The following is a 17,679-nucleotide window of genomic DNA, read 5'->3' on the forward strand; positions in this document are numbered from 1 at the left end:
TCATCAGGGGAGAAGCTGAAGGTAAGAGGTGGGGAGGGAGAAGATGGGAGGGGGGGGGGGGGGGGGGTGGAATAACACTGAATAGAGAGGTGCCCCTGTTTCACAATGAGGTGGCCTCCTCCTGCCATCATCTGGGAAGAGGGCCTCCCTCCCTCCCGTCCCTCACAGCCTCCAGCATTAGATCCAGATCAGCACTGATGAAGCGAGGGGCTGCCCAGCCCTAGTGCCAGCCCTCCAGCTCCCCTGTGACATCTCACTTCCCTCCAGTCCTGTGGAAGGCAAATCTCTCCCTCAGGACAACCAGCAGCCTCAGTGATGGTTGCCGTAGAAGTCTACATGAGCCTCACACATGGGGCTGACTTTTATCAGCCCTCCGATATCAGGGGTCCTGGTGGGGTGGCCCAGAAATTTCTTCTGGGAGAGGCCCGCCACAACCACCGATGCCGAGAAGAACCCATCGCATTTAGCGGCAGCTGCGAGGCCTCGGTGGGTGGCGGGGCCTCCATTTTAATTTAAAATTAATTAAAACACATGCAAATAAACTACCTTGTCCCGACGGCCATCCCACACCAATACTCCGGCCGGTGGCCGGAGGTCCCGCGCCTTTGGATCTTCGTTCGGAGATCCAAGACAAGACATTGGTGGGGAGGGGAAGGAGTGAAAATTTCAGGATGCAGGGGTGCAGGGAACAGGGAAAAATCCTTCCAATGGCTGAGGGGATGGTGGGAAGGGGTTGAAGGGCAAAGTTACAAAGTTCAGAGGCAAAGTTGATGATTAGGAAGAAGAGGCTTTCTGGTGTGTAAGTAACATTAAATGACCATTGTGAGGGTGGGAGGGGCCTCGATCTGTTTACAAAGTTTTAAATTTTAATTTGCCCACAATGTGACTTTAAAAATGTAACTACTGGTAAGGGCTTGAAGCCATTTAAAAATGGTGCCAGCACCTGCGGTGGCACCGGATGCCATTGCCGGGGACGGAGTGGTTGTCCCCTATGATGTTATCGTGGGCGGCCATTCTGCCGCTTCCATTTAAATGAGCCGCTGCGCTCAATATAGCGGGGGGGGGGGGGGGGGGGGGGGAGATCAGAGACGGGCAATCCGCACAGGTGGACTGCCATCTTCAAAGCGCGCAAATTCAGGCCATGACCTGACCCACTGCCATTTTCAATTCCACTAGCTCTAAAAGGACAGGAAACCTGTCTCCATACCAATTAAGGGATTACCCATTTGAAAATTGCAATCTGAATCAGCTTCCCACAGCAGGCAGGTTTCTGACCCAAAACCAGACCCAGTTCGTTTCCTGCCCCCATAAGGAAAATCTAGCCCATAGGAAGAGCAATCTGGATCAGTGTGAGATATCAATACCAAATCAATACAAAACATGCTATAGGTGTCTGTGGAGTTCACATCTACAGCTTTAAGAAAACCAAATGTGCCAGGATCATATTGAACCAGTATGATATTTAGGTATTTTGTGGTCCCTAGAACTATAATTGACATGCATTTTCCAAGGTGATTCTTAAAGGCACCCGCAAGATTTTACAACAAACTTATCCCAGCCCCGCTTGGCTTTCCTACAAGTCCTGAAACAGAAGATTCTCCTAGCCTATTAGAGTGGTCGTCTGTAAAGCCCATATTTGCCTCCAAATCAAAATGCTGAGTAGATCTATTGCGAAACTCAGAAAAAAATTTACCACAAACCATGGAATGGATCTGTCACAAAGCATGGAATGGATTGTATAATAACACCATAGAGTGAGCGAGGAAGTACTGTCACCAATGGGTTAATGTCTCATTTAAAATTGCAAATGGAGGAATATCAAATGATTAAGCATTAAGCATTTGTTTGCTATTACTAGTAATCTTTTGCTTTCAGCTGTGTAAACAGGCCTTGAAGTTTGTTTTTACATTTTTAGATGAAGCAAACTGTAAAACACTAAAATAAATATCTAATCTAAAAGCAAAATAAAAAGCCATAATCCTTTGACGCGAAGAAGATCTGGTATAAATGTGCCACAGTGTTCTGATGAGACGGTTGGATGCTTTGAAGATTTCCAGTATCACATCACTGTTGACCTAGCAATGCAACCAGAGATTCATCCCCCATGTAAAATACCAATAGAACTAAACAGAAAGCTTGAAAGAGAGCTCCAAAAGATGGAAGAAAAGAAGGTGATCATCAGAGTCACAGAGACTACAGATTGGGTAAATTCCATCGTGGGGAGAGAGAAGCCAAAAGGACAGGTAAGAATTTGCCTGGATCCCAAAGATCTTAACCAAGCAATAAAGAGGGATCACTACTGTATTCCAACACTGGAAGCAATCACGCCAGCACTGACAGGGGGAAAACGTTTTCAGCAAGCGTGATGCCAGAAATGGCTACTGGAACATGAAGCTTGATAAGGAATCTTCACGGTTGCCAACATTCAACACACCATTTGGATGGTGTAAATTCCTGCATCTCCCTTTTGGCCTTAAAGTGAGCCAGGATGTGTTCCAACATAAAACAGATGAGACATACCAAGAATATGAAGGGGCAGTCGGCATTACCGATGATAGAGATATATGGTGTAAGATAGAAACATAGAAAATAGGAGCAGGAGTAGGCCATTCTGCCCTTCAAGCCTGCTCCGCCATTCATTATGATCATGGCTGATCATCCAACTCAGTAACCTGTTCCCGCTTTTGCCCCATGTCCTTTGATCCCTTTAAACCCAAGAGCTATATGTAACTCCTTCTTGAAAACATACAATGATTTAGCCTCAACTGCTTTCTGTGGTAGTGAATTCCAGAGGTTCACCACTTTCTGGGTGAAGATATTTCTCCTCATCTCAGTCCTGAAAGGTTTACCCCGTATCCTTAGACTATGACCCCTGGTTCTGGACGCCCCCACCATCGGGAACCTCCTTCCTGCATCTAACCTGTCAAATCCTGTTAGAATTTTATAGGTTTCTATGAGATCCCCCCTCACTCTTCTGAACTCCAGCGAATATAATAAAAGCAAAATACTGCGGATGCGGGAAATCTGAAATAAAAACAAGAAATGCTGGAACTACTCAGCAGGTCTGGCAGCATCTGTGGAAAGAGAAGCAGTGTTAACGTTTCGGGTCAGTGACCCTTCATCGGAACTGACAAATACTAGAAAAGTCAGAGGTTATAAGCAAGTGAGGTGGGGGTGGGGCAAGAGATAACAAAGGAGGTCTAGATTGGACCAGGCCACATAGCTGACCAAAAGGTCACGGAGCAAAGACAAACAATATGTTAATGGTGTGTTGAAAGACAAAGCATTAGTACAGATTAGGTGTGAATACACTGAATATTGAACAGCAGCAAGTGCAAACCTAAAAAAAAAACAGTGGGTAAGCAAACTGAACAAACTAAGATGAAATGAAATAAATGCAAAAAAAAAGATTGTAAAAAATGTAAAAAAAAAAAATGGGGAAAAAAGGAAGAAAAAATAACTAAAAATGAAAGTTAAATGGGGGGCTGTCATGCTCTGAAATTATTGAACTCAATGTTCAGTCCGGCAGGCTGTAGTGTGCCTAATCGGTAAATGAGATGCTGTTCCTCGAGCTTGCGTTGATGTTCACTGGAACACTGCAGCAATCCCAGGACAGAGATGTGAGCATGAGAGCAGGGGAGAGTGTTGAAATGGCAAGCAACCGGAAGCTCAGGGGCCTGCTTGCGGACTGAGCGGAGATGTTCCGCAAAGCGGTCACCCAGTCTGCGCTTGGTCTCCCCAATGTAGAGGAGACCACACTGTGAGCAGCGAATACAGTATACTACATTGAAAGAAGTACAAGTAAATCCCTGCTTCACCTGAAAGGAGTGTTTCGGGCCTGGGATAGTGAGGAGAGAGGAGGTAAATGGGCAGGTATTACACCTCCTGCGATTGCAGGGGAAGGTGCCCTGGGACGGGGACGAGGTGGTGGGGGTAATGGAGGAGTGGACCAGGGTGTCGCGGAGGGAACGATCCCTTCGGAATGCTGACAGGGGAAGGGAGGGGAAGATGCGACTGGTAGTGGCATCACGCTGGAGGTGGCAGAAATGGCGGAGGATGATCCTTTGGATATGGAGGCTGGTGGGGTGAAAAGCAAGGACAAGGGGAACCCTGTCACAGTTCTGGGAGGGAGGGGAAGGGGTGAGGGTAGAGGTGCGGGGAATGGGTCGGACACGGTTGAGGGCCCTGTCAACCAGTGGGGGGAAATCCTCGGTTGAGGAAATAGGAGGTCCTACTCAGGCCCCCTCCCCCAACTCTTTTTCCAGTACATTGATGACTGTATCGGTGCCGTTTCCTGCTCCTGCCCCGAACTGGCAAACTTTATCAACTTTGCTTCCAATTTCCACCCTTCTCACCTTTACATGGTCCATCTCTGACACTTCCCTTCCCTTCCTCGACTTCTCTGTCTCCATCTCTGGGGATAGGTTGTCTACTAATATCCATTATAAGCCAACCGACTGCACAGCTACCCCGACTACACTTCTTCACACCCTACCTCCTGTAAGGACTCCATTCCATTCTCCCAGTTTCTCCGTCTCCGACGCATCTGCTCTGATGATGCTACCTTCCATGACAGTGCTTCTGATATGACCTCCTTTGTCCTCAACCTAGGATTTCCCCCCACTGTGGTTGACAGGGCCCTCAACCATGTCCGACCCATTCCCCGCACCTCTACCCTCACCCCTTCCCCTCCCAGAACCATGACAGGGTTCCCCTTGTCCTCACTTTTCACCCCACCAGCCTCCATATCCAAAGGATCATCCTCCGCCATTTTCGCCACCTCCAGCGTGATGCCACTACCAGTCGCATCTTCCCCTCCCTTCCCCTGTCAGCATTCCGAAGGGATCGTTCCCTCCGCGACACCCTGGTCCACTCCTCCATTACCCCCACCACCTCGTCCCCGTCCCAGGGCACCTTCCCCTGCAATCGCAGGAGGTGTAATACCTGCCCATTTACTTCCTCTCTCCTCACTATCCCAGGCCCCAAACACTCCTTTCAGGTGAAGCAGCGATTTACTTGTACTTCTTTCAATGTAGTATACTGTATTCACTGGTCACAGTGTGGTCTCCTCTACATTGGAGAGACCAAGCGTAGACTGGGTGACCGCTTTGCGGAACATCTCCGCTCAGTCCGCAAGCAGGACCCTGAGCTTCCGGTTGCTTGCCATTTCATCACTCCCCCCTGCTCACATCTCTGTCCTGGGATTGCTGCAGTGTTCCAGTGAATATCAACGCAAGCTCGAGGAACAGCATCTCATCTACCGATTAGGCACACTACAGCCTGCTGGACTGAACATTGAGTTCAATAATTTCAGAGCATGACAGCCCCCCATTTTACTTTCATTTTTAGTTATTTTTTCTTCCTTTTTTTTTTCCATTCTTTTTTTAACATTTTTTACAATCTTTTTTTTGCATTTATTTCATTTCACCTTAGTTTGTTCAGTTTGCTTACCCACTGTTTTTTTCAGGTTTGCACTTGCTGCTGTTCAATATTCAGTGTATTCACACCTAATCTGTACTAATGCTTTGTCTTTCAACACACCATTAACATATTGTTTGCCTTTGCTCCGTGACCTTTTGGTCAGCTATGTGGTCTGGTCCAATCTAGACCTCCTTTGTTATCTCTTGCCCCACCCCCACCTCACTTGCTTATAACCTCTGACTTTTCTAATATTTGTCAGTTCCGATGAAGGGTCACTGACCCGAAACGTTAACCACAGATGCTGCCAGACCTGCTGAGTGGTTCCAGCATTTCCAGCGAATATAATCCTAACTGACTCAATCTCTCCTCATACGCGAGTCCCGCCATCCCAGGAATCAGTCTGGTAAACCTTCGCTGCACTCTCTCTATAGCAAGAACATCTTTCCTCAGATAAGGAGACCAAAACTGCACACAATATTCCAGGTGTGGCCTCACCAAGGCCCTGTATAATTGCAGCAAGACATCCCTGCTCCTGTACTCGAATCCTCTCGCTATGAAGGCCAACATACCATTTGCCTTTTTTACTGCCTGTTGCACCTCCATGCTTACCTTCAGCGACTGGTGTACGAGAACACCCAGGTCTCGCTGCATATTCCCCTCTCTCAGTTTATAGCCATTCAGATAATAATCTGCCTTCCTGTTTTTGCTACCAAAGTGGATAACCTCACATTTATCCACATTATACTGCAGCTGCCATGCATTAGCCCACTCACTCAACTTGTCCAAATCACCCTGAAGCCTCTCTGCATCCTCTTCGCAACTCACCCTCCCACCCAGTTTTGTCTCATCTGCAAATTTGGAGATATTACATTTAGTTCCTTCATCTAAATCATTAATATATATTGTGAATAGCTGGGGTCCTAGCACCGATCCCTGTGGTACCTCACTGCCTGCCATTCGGAAAAAAAACCATTTATCCCGACTCTGTTTCCTGTCTGCCAACCAATTTTCTATCCATCGCAATACACAACCCCCAATCCCATGCACTTTAATTTTACATGCTAATCTCTTATGTGGGACTTTGTCGAAAGCCTTCTGAAAGTCCAAATAAACCACATCCACTGCCTCCCCCTCATCAACTCTACTAGCTACATCCTCGAAGAATTCTAGTAGATTTGTCAAGCATGATTTCCCTTTCATAAATCCATGCTGACTCTGCCCGATTCTACCACTGTTCTCCAAGTGCTCTGCTATAAATTCTTTGATAATGGACTCTAGAATTTTCCCCTCTACCGACGTCAGGCTGACTGGTCTACCTCCCTTTTTAAATAGTGGGGTTACATCAGCTACCCTCCAATCTGTAGGAACTGTTCCAGAGTCTATAGAATCTTGGAAGATGACCACCAATGCATCCGCTATTTCTAGGGCCACTTCCTCAAGTACTCTGGGATGCAGACCATCAGGCCCTGGGGATTTATCGGCCTTCAATCCCATCAATTTCCCCAACACCATTTCTCTACTAATACTGATTTCCTTCAGTTCTTCTCTCACTAAACCCTGTGTTCCCCAACATTTCTGGTATGATATCTGTGTCCTCCTTTGTGAAGACAGAACCAAAGTATGCATTTAGTTCGTCAGCCATTTCTTTATTCCCCATAATAAAATAGATGGAAAAGATCATGACTATCATCTATGTGAAGCCATGGAAAAAACAGGAAAACTGGGATCAAGCTAAATGCAGGCAAATGCATTAAGACGACAGAATGCCAGTTCTTCGGAATGGTGTACACAACTGACGGAGTCAAGCCTAGTCCTGAAAGAATCTCAGCTATGTCAGGAATGGGAGCCCCAAGAGATGAGAGAGTTGAGAAGTTTCCTTTGCTTGATCAAATACATGAGCTCCTTCCTGCTGCATATCTTCCAATCTTCCCTGGATACAGGGGAGGTGCCAAAGGATTGGAGAGTGACAACTGTGACACCCTTATTCAAGACAGAGTGTATGGGCAGTCTGAGCAACTACAGGTCAGTTAGTTTAACATCAGTGGTAGGTAAAGTTTTAGAAACGATAATCAGGGAAAATATCAATGGATACTTAGAGAGGTTCGAATTAATTAAGAATAGCTAGCATGGATTTGTTAAAGGCAGATCATGCTTGACAAATCTAATTGAATTTTTTCATGAAGTAATAGAGAAGGTTGATGAAAGGAATTGCAGTGGATGTTGTTTCTCTGGATTTTAAGAAAGCATTTGATAAGGTACCACATAAAGGCTGGTTAACAAAATTGAAAAACATGGAATAGGAGGGTCAGTGTCCAATTGGATAAAAAATTTGTCTGATGGACAGAAAACAGAGAGTCATAGTAAATGGTTGCTTTTCAGACTGGAGGATGGTAGAGAGTGGTGTTCCCCAAGAGTCAGTGCAGATGGAATTTAATACTGACAAATGTGAGGTGATGCATTTTGGCCGAAGGTACAGGGAGAGGCAATATATACTTAATGGCACAGTTCTAAAGAGTGTGCAGGAACAGAGGGACCTGGGGGTGCATGTGGAGCAATCTTTGAAGGTGGCAGGACATATTGACACAGTGGTTAGTGAAGTATATGGGATCTTAGGATTCATAAATAGAGGCATTGAGTACAAAGAACAAAGAACAGTACAGCAAAGGAACAGGCCATTCGGCCCTCCAAGCCTGCACCGATCTGGATGCCTGCCTAAACTAAAACCTTCTGCACTTCCGGGGACCGTATCGCTCTATTCCCATCCTATTCATGTATTTGTCAAGATGCCTCTTAAATGTCTCTATGGTACCTGCTTCCACCACCTCCCCCGGCAGCAAGTTCCAGGCACTCAACACCCTCTGTGTAAAGAACTTGCCTCGCACATCCCCTCTAAACTTTGCCCCTCACCTTAAACCTATGTCCCCTAGTAACTGATTCTTCCACCCTGGGAAAAAGCTTCTGACTATCCACTCTGTCCATGCCGCTCATAACTTTGTAAACCTCTATCATGTCGTCCCTCCACCTCCGTCGTTCCAGTGAAAACAATCCGAGTTTATCCAACCTCTCCTCATAGCTAATGCCCTCCAGACCAAGCAACATCCTGGTAAACCTCTTCTGTACCCTCTCCAAAGCCTCCACATCCTTCTGGTAGTGTGGTGACCAGAATTGCACGCAATATTCTAAGTGTGGCCTAACTAAAGTTCTGTACAGCTGCAGCATGACTTGCCAATTTTTATACTCTATGCCCCGACCGATGAAGGCAAGCATGCCGTATGCCTTCTTGACTACCTTATCCACCTGCGTTGCCACTTTCAGTGACCTGTGGACCTGTACGCCCAGATCTCTCTGCCTGTCAATACTCCTAAGGGTTCTGCCATTTACTGTATACTTTCCACCTGCATTAGACCTTCCAAAATGCATTACCTCACATTTGTCCGGATTAAACTCCATCTGCCATTTCTCCGCCCAAGTCTCCAACCGATCTATTTCCTGCTGTATCCTCATCACTATCCGCAACTCCTCCAATCTTTGCGTCGTCCGCAAACTTACTAATCAGACCAGTTACATTTTCCTCCAAATCATTTATATATACTAGAAACAGCAAAGGTCCCAGCACTGATCCCATCGGAACACCACTAGTCACATCCTTCCATTCAGAAAAGCACCCTTCCACTGTCTATGACAGAGCCAGTTCTGTATCCATCTTGCCAGCTCACCTCTGCTCCCGTGTGACTTCACCTTTTGTACCAGTCTGCCATGAGAGACCTTGTCAAAGGCTTTACTGAAGTTCATATAGATAACATCCACTGCCCTTCCTTCAATCATCTTTGTCACTTCCTCAAAAAACTCAATCAAATTAGAGCGACACGACCTCCCCTTCACAAAGCCATGCTGCCTCTCGCTAATAAGTTTGTTTGTTTCCAAATGGGAGTAAATCCTGTCCCGAAGAATCCTCTCTAATAATTTCCCTACCACTGACATAAGGCTCACCGGCCTATAATTTCCTGGATTATCCTTGCTACCCTTAAACAAAGGAACAACATTGGCTATTCTCCAGTCCTCTGGGACCTCACCTGTAGCCAATGAGGATGCAAAGATTTCTGTCAAGGCACCAGCAATTTCTTCCCTTGCCTCCCTCAGTATTCTGGGGTAGATCCATCAGGCCCTGGGGACTTATCTTCATTAATGCTTTGCAAGACACCCAACACCTCCTCCTTTTTGATAATGAGATGACTGAGACTATCTACACTCCCTTCCCTAGGCTCATCATCCACCAAGTCCTTCTCTTTGGTGAATACCTCGCCCATTTCGTCCGGCTCCACACACAGATTCCCTTTTCTGTCCTTGAGTGGGCCAACTCTTTCCCGAGTTACCCTTTTGCTCTTTATATACGTATAAAAAGCCTTGGGATTTTCCTTAATCCTGTTTGCCAATGACTTTTCATGACCCCTTTTAGCCCTCCTGACTCCTTGCTTAAGTTCCTTCCTACTGTCTTTATATTCCTCAAGGGATTCATCTGTTCCTAGCCTTCCAGTCCTTACGAATGCTTCCTTTTTCTTTTTGACTAGGCTCACAATATCCCATGTTATCCAAGGTTCCCGAAACTTGCCAAACGTATCCTTCTTCCTCACAGGAACATTGCGGTCGTGGATTCTAATCAACTGACGTTTGAAAGACTCCCACATGTCAGATGTTGATTTACCCTCAAACAGCCGCCCCAATCTAAATTCTTCAGTTCCTGCCTAATATTGTTATAATTAGGCTTCCCCCAATTTAGCACCTTCACCCGAGGACTACTCTTATCCTTATCCACAAGTACCTTAAAATCTATGGAATTATGGTCACTGTTCCCGAAATGCTCCCCTACTGAAACTTCGACCACCTGGCCGGGCTCATTCCCCAATATCAGGTCCTGTACAGCCCCATCCCTAGTTGGACTATCTACATATTGTTTCAAGAAGCCCTCCTGGATGCTCCTTACAAATTCTGCCCCATCCAAGCCCCTAGCACTGTGAGTCCCAGTCAATATAGGGGAAGTTAAAATCACCCACCACTACAACCCTGTTACCTTTACATCTTTCCAAAATCTGTCTACATATCTGCTCCTCTACCTCCCGCTGACTGTTGGGAGGCCTGTAGAAAACCCCCAACATCGTGACTGCACCCTTCCTATCCCCAAGCTCCACCCATATTGCCTTGCTGCATGACCCCTCCGAGGTGTCCTCCCGCAGTACAGCTGTGACATTCTCCTTAACAAGTAATGCAACTCCCCCACCCCTTTTACATCCCCCTCTGTCCCGCCTGAAGCTTCTAAATCCTGGAACATTTAGCTGCCAATCCTGTCCTTCCCTCAACCAAGTCTCTGTAACAGCAACAACATCATAGTTCCAAGTACTAATCCAAGCTCTAAGTTCATCTGCCTTACCTGTTATACTTCTCGCATTGAAACAAATGAACTTCAGACCACTAGTCCCGCTGTGCTCCACAACATCTCCCTGCCTGCTCTTCCTCTTAGTCTTACTGGCCTTATTTACTAGTTCCCCCTCATTTATTTCACTTACTGTCCTACTGCTCTGGTTCCCACCCTCCTGCCACACTAGTTTAAACCCTCCCGAGTGACGCTAGCAAATCTTTCAGCCAGGATATTTGTGTCCCTCCAGTTTAGCTGCAACCCATCCTTCTTGTACAGGTCCCACTATCCCTGAAGAGATCCCAATGGTCCAGATATCTGAAACCCTCCCTTCTACACCAGCTGTTCAGCCACGTGTTTAGCTGCACTATCTTCCTATTTCTAGCCTCACTGGCACATGACACAGGGAGTAATCCCGAGATTACAACCAGAGAGGTTCTGTCTTTTAACTTTCTACCTAACTCCCTAAATTCCCCCTGCAGGACCTCATCACTCTTCCTGCCTATGTCGTTGGTACCGATGTGTACCACAACCTCTGGCTGTTCACCCTCCCCCTTCAGAATGCCCCCTGTCCATTCAGAGACATCCTTGACCCTGGCACCAGGGAGGCAACATACCAGTCTCTTTCACGTCCACAGAAGAGCCTATCTGTGCCCCTGACTATAGAGTCCCCTGTAACTATTGCTGTTCTGCGATTTGTCCCTCCCTGCTGAACAACAGTGCCAGCCTTGGTGCCACTGCTCTGGCTGCTGCTGTTTTCCCCTGATATGCCACCCCCCCCCCAACAGTATCCAAAACGGTATACTTGTTAGAGAGGGGGATAGCCACATGGGATTCCTGCACTGACTGCCTGCCTGCCCCTTCTAGTGGTCACCCATCTATCTGCCTGCACCTTGGGTGTAACCACTTCTCTAAAACTCCTGTCTATGACACTTTCTGCCACCTGCATGCTCCTAAGTGCATCCAGCTGCCGCTCCAAACGATCCATGCGATCTGTGAGGAGCTGCAACTGGGTACACTTCCTGCAGATGTAGTCGTCCGGAACGCTGGAAGCATCACGGACCTCCCACAGGTGAAGCACTTCACCCCTCTAACTGACATTTCCAGCACTAATTAATAAATTAATTTAAAATAAATAAATACTTATTAAATCCTTACTAAATTGTTATAATTAACTATATGGTCCCTAGTGCTAGATTCCTACTATAAATATTAAATGCTAACTAAATACAGTAATCTCCTCTCTCTGGTTTAGTTACTCTACTTATTAATTAGTTAATTAGGGTTTTAATCAATTTTTATCAATGTTTTATTTTCAAATTCAGTAAAAATTCCCTACCAGCCAACCAGGTCACAGCTTTCCTGTGGCATCACTTTCAGTTTTTTTTTAACCAGAGAGGTAAGTTTTTTTTATACTTACCAGTCCAGAACTCTGCCCTCCAAGTCTTCTCCAAGTCAGCTGTGCTCTTTGGAAGCTCTCAGCTCCCCTCACTCTGAGGACAGGTAGGAAATGAAAGGAGCTCCTCACTCTCTCCACACCAAACTTCCACTTATAGCACTCTAATGCAACCCAAGTCAGCACTCTAGTACAAACAAAGTCAGCACTGTAAGATGGCTCACTTTTATACTGACTGACTCTAGCCCCTGAAAACTGGTTTAAGCCAATTCCCTAATTAACAAGGTGCAGCTGCAAGCAGAGCCTGAGTGAACCCTGTTTAAAGCTGGTCTAAAACACACCTGCTCCAACCCTAACAGCAACTGTTAAGTTGATCTGCTAAATAAAAGACAGATTAGATTTAAGATAAAATCAACCCTTAATTATCCTCAGTTACCAAACTTCCACACTCGCACTCTAATGCAACCCAAGTCAGCACTCCAGTGCGAACAAGCAGTACAAAAGCAGACAAGTTATACTGAACCTTTATGAAGCTCTCGTTAGGCCCAACTGGAGTATTACGTCCACCACACTTCAGGAAGGATGTGAGGGTCCTTGAGAGGGTGCAGAGGAGATTTACCAGAATGGTTCCAGGGACGGAGGATTTTAGTTACAAAGTTAGGTTTGAAAAGCTGGGTTTGTTCTCCTTAGAACAAAGGAGATTGAGGGGAGATTTAATAGAAGTGTACAAGATTATGACAGGCTTAGAAAAGTTAGACAAGAAAAAGTTCTTCCCATTAGCAAATGGTACAAGGACTTAGGGACACAGATTGAAGGTTTTGGGCAAAAGATGCAGGAGAATATGAGGAAGCACTTTTTTTTACACAGGGGGTGGTAATTACCTACAACTCACGGCCCACAAGGATGTTGGGAGCGGAGACAATCACTGACTGCAAGAAGAAGTTGGATGGCCACATGAGAGGAATAGACTTGCAGGGCTACAGGGATCAGCTGGGAAGTAGGGCTGACAGCATAGCTCCGTGGAGAGCCGACATGGACCCGATGGGCTGAATATCCTCCTTCTGTGCTGTAAATGACTCTGTGGCTCTGTTGGGATGTTCCTTAGTATGAAGGTTTAAACCCTGCAGCCATGTGTACAATGCTTTAATTCAGATACCAGTTTACTCAACCCAGCCAATTACTCCACATAAACGGAATATGATCGATTTAACTTTTACACAGTCTTTCTAAGGATTTTTATTAAAACATCTTAAATGGCAAGGTGTGAATTGACTGTACACACTGAATTATTTGAAGACCTCCCCAATATAATGAAATATAATTCACTTTTATCAAATACAAATAAATAACCAATAGCAATTATTTTAATAACAATGAAGACGAGGAGATTAGTTGGTATAAAATCTGAAACAGTGCCGTTCACCTCTTGTAACTTAGGTTTGAGTCCCACTCTGAGGCAGGTAATTAGAAGTGACCTTTATTGATGGTTCATCAAACTTAGAAGCAAGGCAAGTGCTGGCAATGTAACGACAGACCCTGGTGAATCTGATTCAACAGCAAATGAACATCCCTTATGTCAGCATTTTCATCTCTAACATGTTCAATCTGAATACATTAAGAATAAAATGTTGCCTCACTTGCGACAGTTGTGTTAGACCTGTGAGCAGCTTAAAGGCTGTAACCATTTCAAAATGGGGTGATAGACTTCTTCTTTGGCCTCCTTGTCTCGAGAGACAATGGGTAAGCGCCTGAAGCTGGTCAGTGGTTTGTGCAGCAGTGCCTGGAGTGGCTATAAAGGCCAATTCCAGAGTGACAGACTGTTCCACAGGTGCTGCAGATAAAATTGGTTGTCGGGGCTGTTACACAGTTGGCTCTCTCCTTGCGCTTCTGTCTTTTTTCCTGCCAACTGCTAAGTCTCTTTGACTCGCCACGCTTTAGCCCTGCCTTTATGGTTGCACGCCAGCTCTGGCGATCGCTGGCAACTGACTCCCACGACTTGTGATCAATGTCACAGGATTTCATGTCGCGTTTGCAGATGTCTTTAAAGTGGAGCCATGGACGGCCGGTGGGTCTGGTACCAGTGACGAGCTTGCTGTACAATGTGTCCTTGGGGATCCTGCCATTTTCCATGCGGCTCACATGGCCAAGCCATCTCAGGCGCCGCTGGCTTAGTAGGGTGTATATGCTGGGGATGTTGGCCGCCTCGAGGACTTCTGTGTTGGAGATACGGTCCTGCCACCTGATGCCAAGGATTTTCCGGAGGCAGCGAAGATGGAATGAATTGAGACGTCGCTCTTGGCTGATGTACGTTGTCCAAGCCTCGCTGCCGTAGAGCAAGGTACTGAGGACACAGGCTTGATACACTTGGACTTTTGTGTTCTGTGTCAGTGCGCCATTTTCCCACACTTTCTTGGCCAGTCTGGACATAGCAGAGGAAGCCTTTCCCATGCGCTTGTTTAATTCTGCATCGAGAGACAGGGTACTAGTGATAGTTGAGCCTAGGTAGGTGAACTCTTGAACCACTTCCAGAGTGTGGTCGCCGATATTGATAGATGTGGCATTTCTGACATCCTGTCCCATGATGTTCATTTTCTTGAGGCTGATGGTTAGGCCAAATTCATTGCAGGCAGCCGCAAACCTGTCCATGAGTCTTTGCAGACACTCTTCAGTGTGAGATGTTAATGCAGCATCGTCAGCAAAGAGGAGTTTCCTGATGAGGACTTTCCGTACTTTGGTCTTCGCTTTTAGACGGGCAAGGTTGAACAACCTGCCACCTGATCTTGTGTGGAGGAAAATTCCTTCTTCTGAGAACTTGAATGCATGTGAGAGCAGCAGGGAGAAGAAGATCCCAAACAGTGTAGGTGGGAGAACACAGCCCTGTTTCACGCCACTCAGGATTGGAAAGGGGTCTGATGAGGTGCTGCTATGCTGAATTGTGCCTTTCATATTGTCATGGAATGAGGTGATGATACTTAGCAGCTTTGATGGGCATCCAATCTTTTCTAGTAGTCTGAAGAGACCACTTCTGCTGACGAGGTCAAAGGCTTTGGTGAGATCAATGAAAGCAACGTAGAGGGGCATCTGTTGTTCACGACATTTCTCCTGTAGCTGGTGAAGGGAGAACAGCATGTCAATGGTGGATCTCTCTGCTCGAAAGCCACACTGTGCCTCAGAGTAGACACGCTCAGCCAGCTTCTGGAGCCTGTTTAAAGCGACTCGAGCGAAGACTTTCCCCACTATGCTGAGCAGGGAGATTCCACGGTAGTTGTTGCAGTCACTGTGGTCACCCTTGTTCTTATAGAGGGTGATGATATTGGCATCGCGCATGTCCTGTGGTACTGCTCTCTCATCCCAGCACAGGCAAAGCAGTTCGTGCAGAGCTGAAAGTATAGCAGGCTTGGCACTCTTGATGATTTCAGGGGTAATGCCTTCCTTCCCAGGGGGTGATAGACTTACTGTCCTGTTAACATTGATGCTCCAGCTAGCACTATTTTTAAAGTGACTTTTCAATGGATGGCCAGAGCACCTGCCTGTTTAAGGTGGTCAGCCTCTTGATTTTGCAAATTAGGTTCGTGACGTAGTTAGGAACCAAGTTGCAATTTTCAGGGTTACATGGATAAAGCACTCTGCTCATTTGTCTGGCACAGTGCAACTTAATCAACAGTCATTTAAAGGGCCGCTGCTAGCCACTCACAAAACCACCCAGAAAATAATCTTTTGTATTATATCTTTGTGGAGCCAGAAAGAGCAGGACTTCTCCTTCTGGCTGCACAAAACGTACTGTGGGTCACTATCAGCCTGGGCTTGTCACAATTTGTGTTCACTTCCGCTCCCAGAACATGCCTGAGGGCAGTCGCAGCATTTGATGCACCTGATAATACAATGGCCCAGGGCTAATGAGCTGCAGCGGGAAGACGCGGTCAGGCCATACAGTTCACTAGCAAGATTTAAAGAGAGTCCAAGTTCAAAATTTCTCAGGCCTCCTCATCCACTCAACAGGTGGGCAACACTCTCTATTGGTTGGCCACTGGTTGGGGAGGCGGTGGCATAGTGGTACTGTCACTGGACGAGTAACCCAGAGATCCAGGGTATTGCTCTGGGGACATGGGTTCAAATCCCACCACAGCAGAAGGTGGAATTTGAATTTAATTAATAAATCTGGAATTAAAAGCTAGACTAATGCTGGTTATGAAACCATTGTTGATTGTTGTAAAAACCCATCTGGTTCACAAATGTCCTTTAGGGAAGGAAATCTACTGTCCTTACTTGGTCTGGCCTACATGTGACTCCAAACCCACAGCAATGTGGTTAACTCTCACATGCCATCTGAAATGGCCTCGCAAGCCACTCAGTTGTATTTAACCGCTACAAAGTCAATAAAAAGGAATGAAACCGGATGGACCACCCGGCATCAACCTAGGCACCAGAAACGAGAACGGCAAACCCAGCCCTGTCGGCCCTGCAAAGTCATCCTTACTAACATCTGGGAGCTTGTGCCAAATTTGGGAGAGCTGTCCCACAGACTAGTCAAGCAACAATCTGACATAGTCATACTCACGGAATCATACCTTACAGACAATGTCCCATACACTGCCAGAACTATGCCCAGGTATGTCCTGTCCCACCAGCAGAACAAACCCAGCAGAGATGGCGGCACAGTAGTATACAGTAGGGAGGGAGTTGACCTGGGAGTCCTCAACATCATCTCTGGACCTCATGAAGTCTCATGGCATCAGGTCAAACATGGGCAAGGAAATCTCCTGCTGATTACCACCTACCGCCCTCCCTCAGCTGATGAATCAGTAATCCTCCATATTGAACAGCACGTGGAGGAAGCACTGAGGGTGGCAAGGACACAGAATGTACTCTGGATGGGGGACGTCAATGTCCATCACCAAGAGTGGCTCGGTAGCACCACTACTGACCGAGCTGGCCGAGTCCTAAATGACATAACTGCTAGACTGGGTCTGCAGCAGGTGGTGCGGGAACCAACAAGAGGGAAAAACATACTTGACCTCATCCTCAACAATCTGCCTGCTGCAGATGCATCTGTCCATGACAGTATTGGTAGGAACGGCCACCGCACAGTCCTTGTGGAGATGAAGTCCCGCCTTCACATTGAGGATACCGTCCATCGTGTTGTGTGGCACTATCACCGTGCTAAATGGGATAGACTTCGAACAGATCTCGCAATGCAAAACTGGGCATCCATGAGGCGCTGTGGGCTCAGCAGCAGCAGAATTGTACTCAACCACAATCTATAACCTCATGACCTGGCATATCCGCCACTCTACCATTACCATCAAGCCAGGAAACCAACCCTGGTTCAATGAAGAGTGCAGGAGGGCATGCCAGGAGCAGCACCAGGCATACTTCAAAATGAGGTGTCAACAGAGGACTACTTGCGTGCCAAACCGCATAAGCAGCATGCAGTAGACAGAGTTAAGCGATC

The sequence above is a fragment of the Heterodontus francisci genome, chromosome 22, assembly GCF_036365525.1.
Source record: "Heterodontus francisci isolate sHetFra1 chromosome 22, sHetFra1.hap1, whole genome shotgun sequence".
In the NCBI taxonomy this organism is placed as follows: Eukaryota; Metazoa; Chordata; class Chondrichthyes; order Heterodontiformes; family Heterodontidae; genus Heterodontus; species Heterodontus francisci.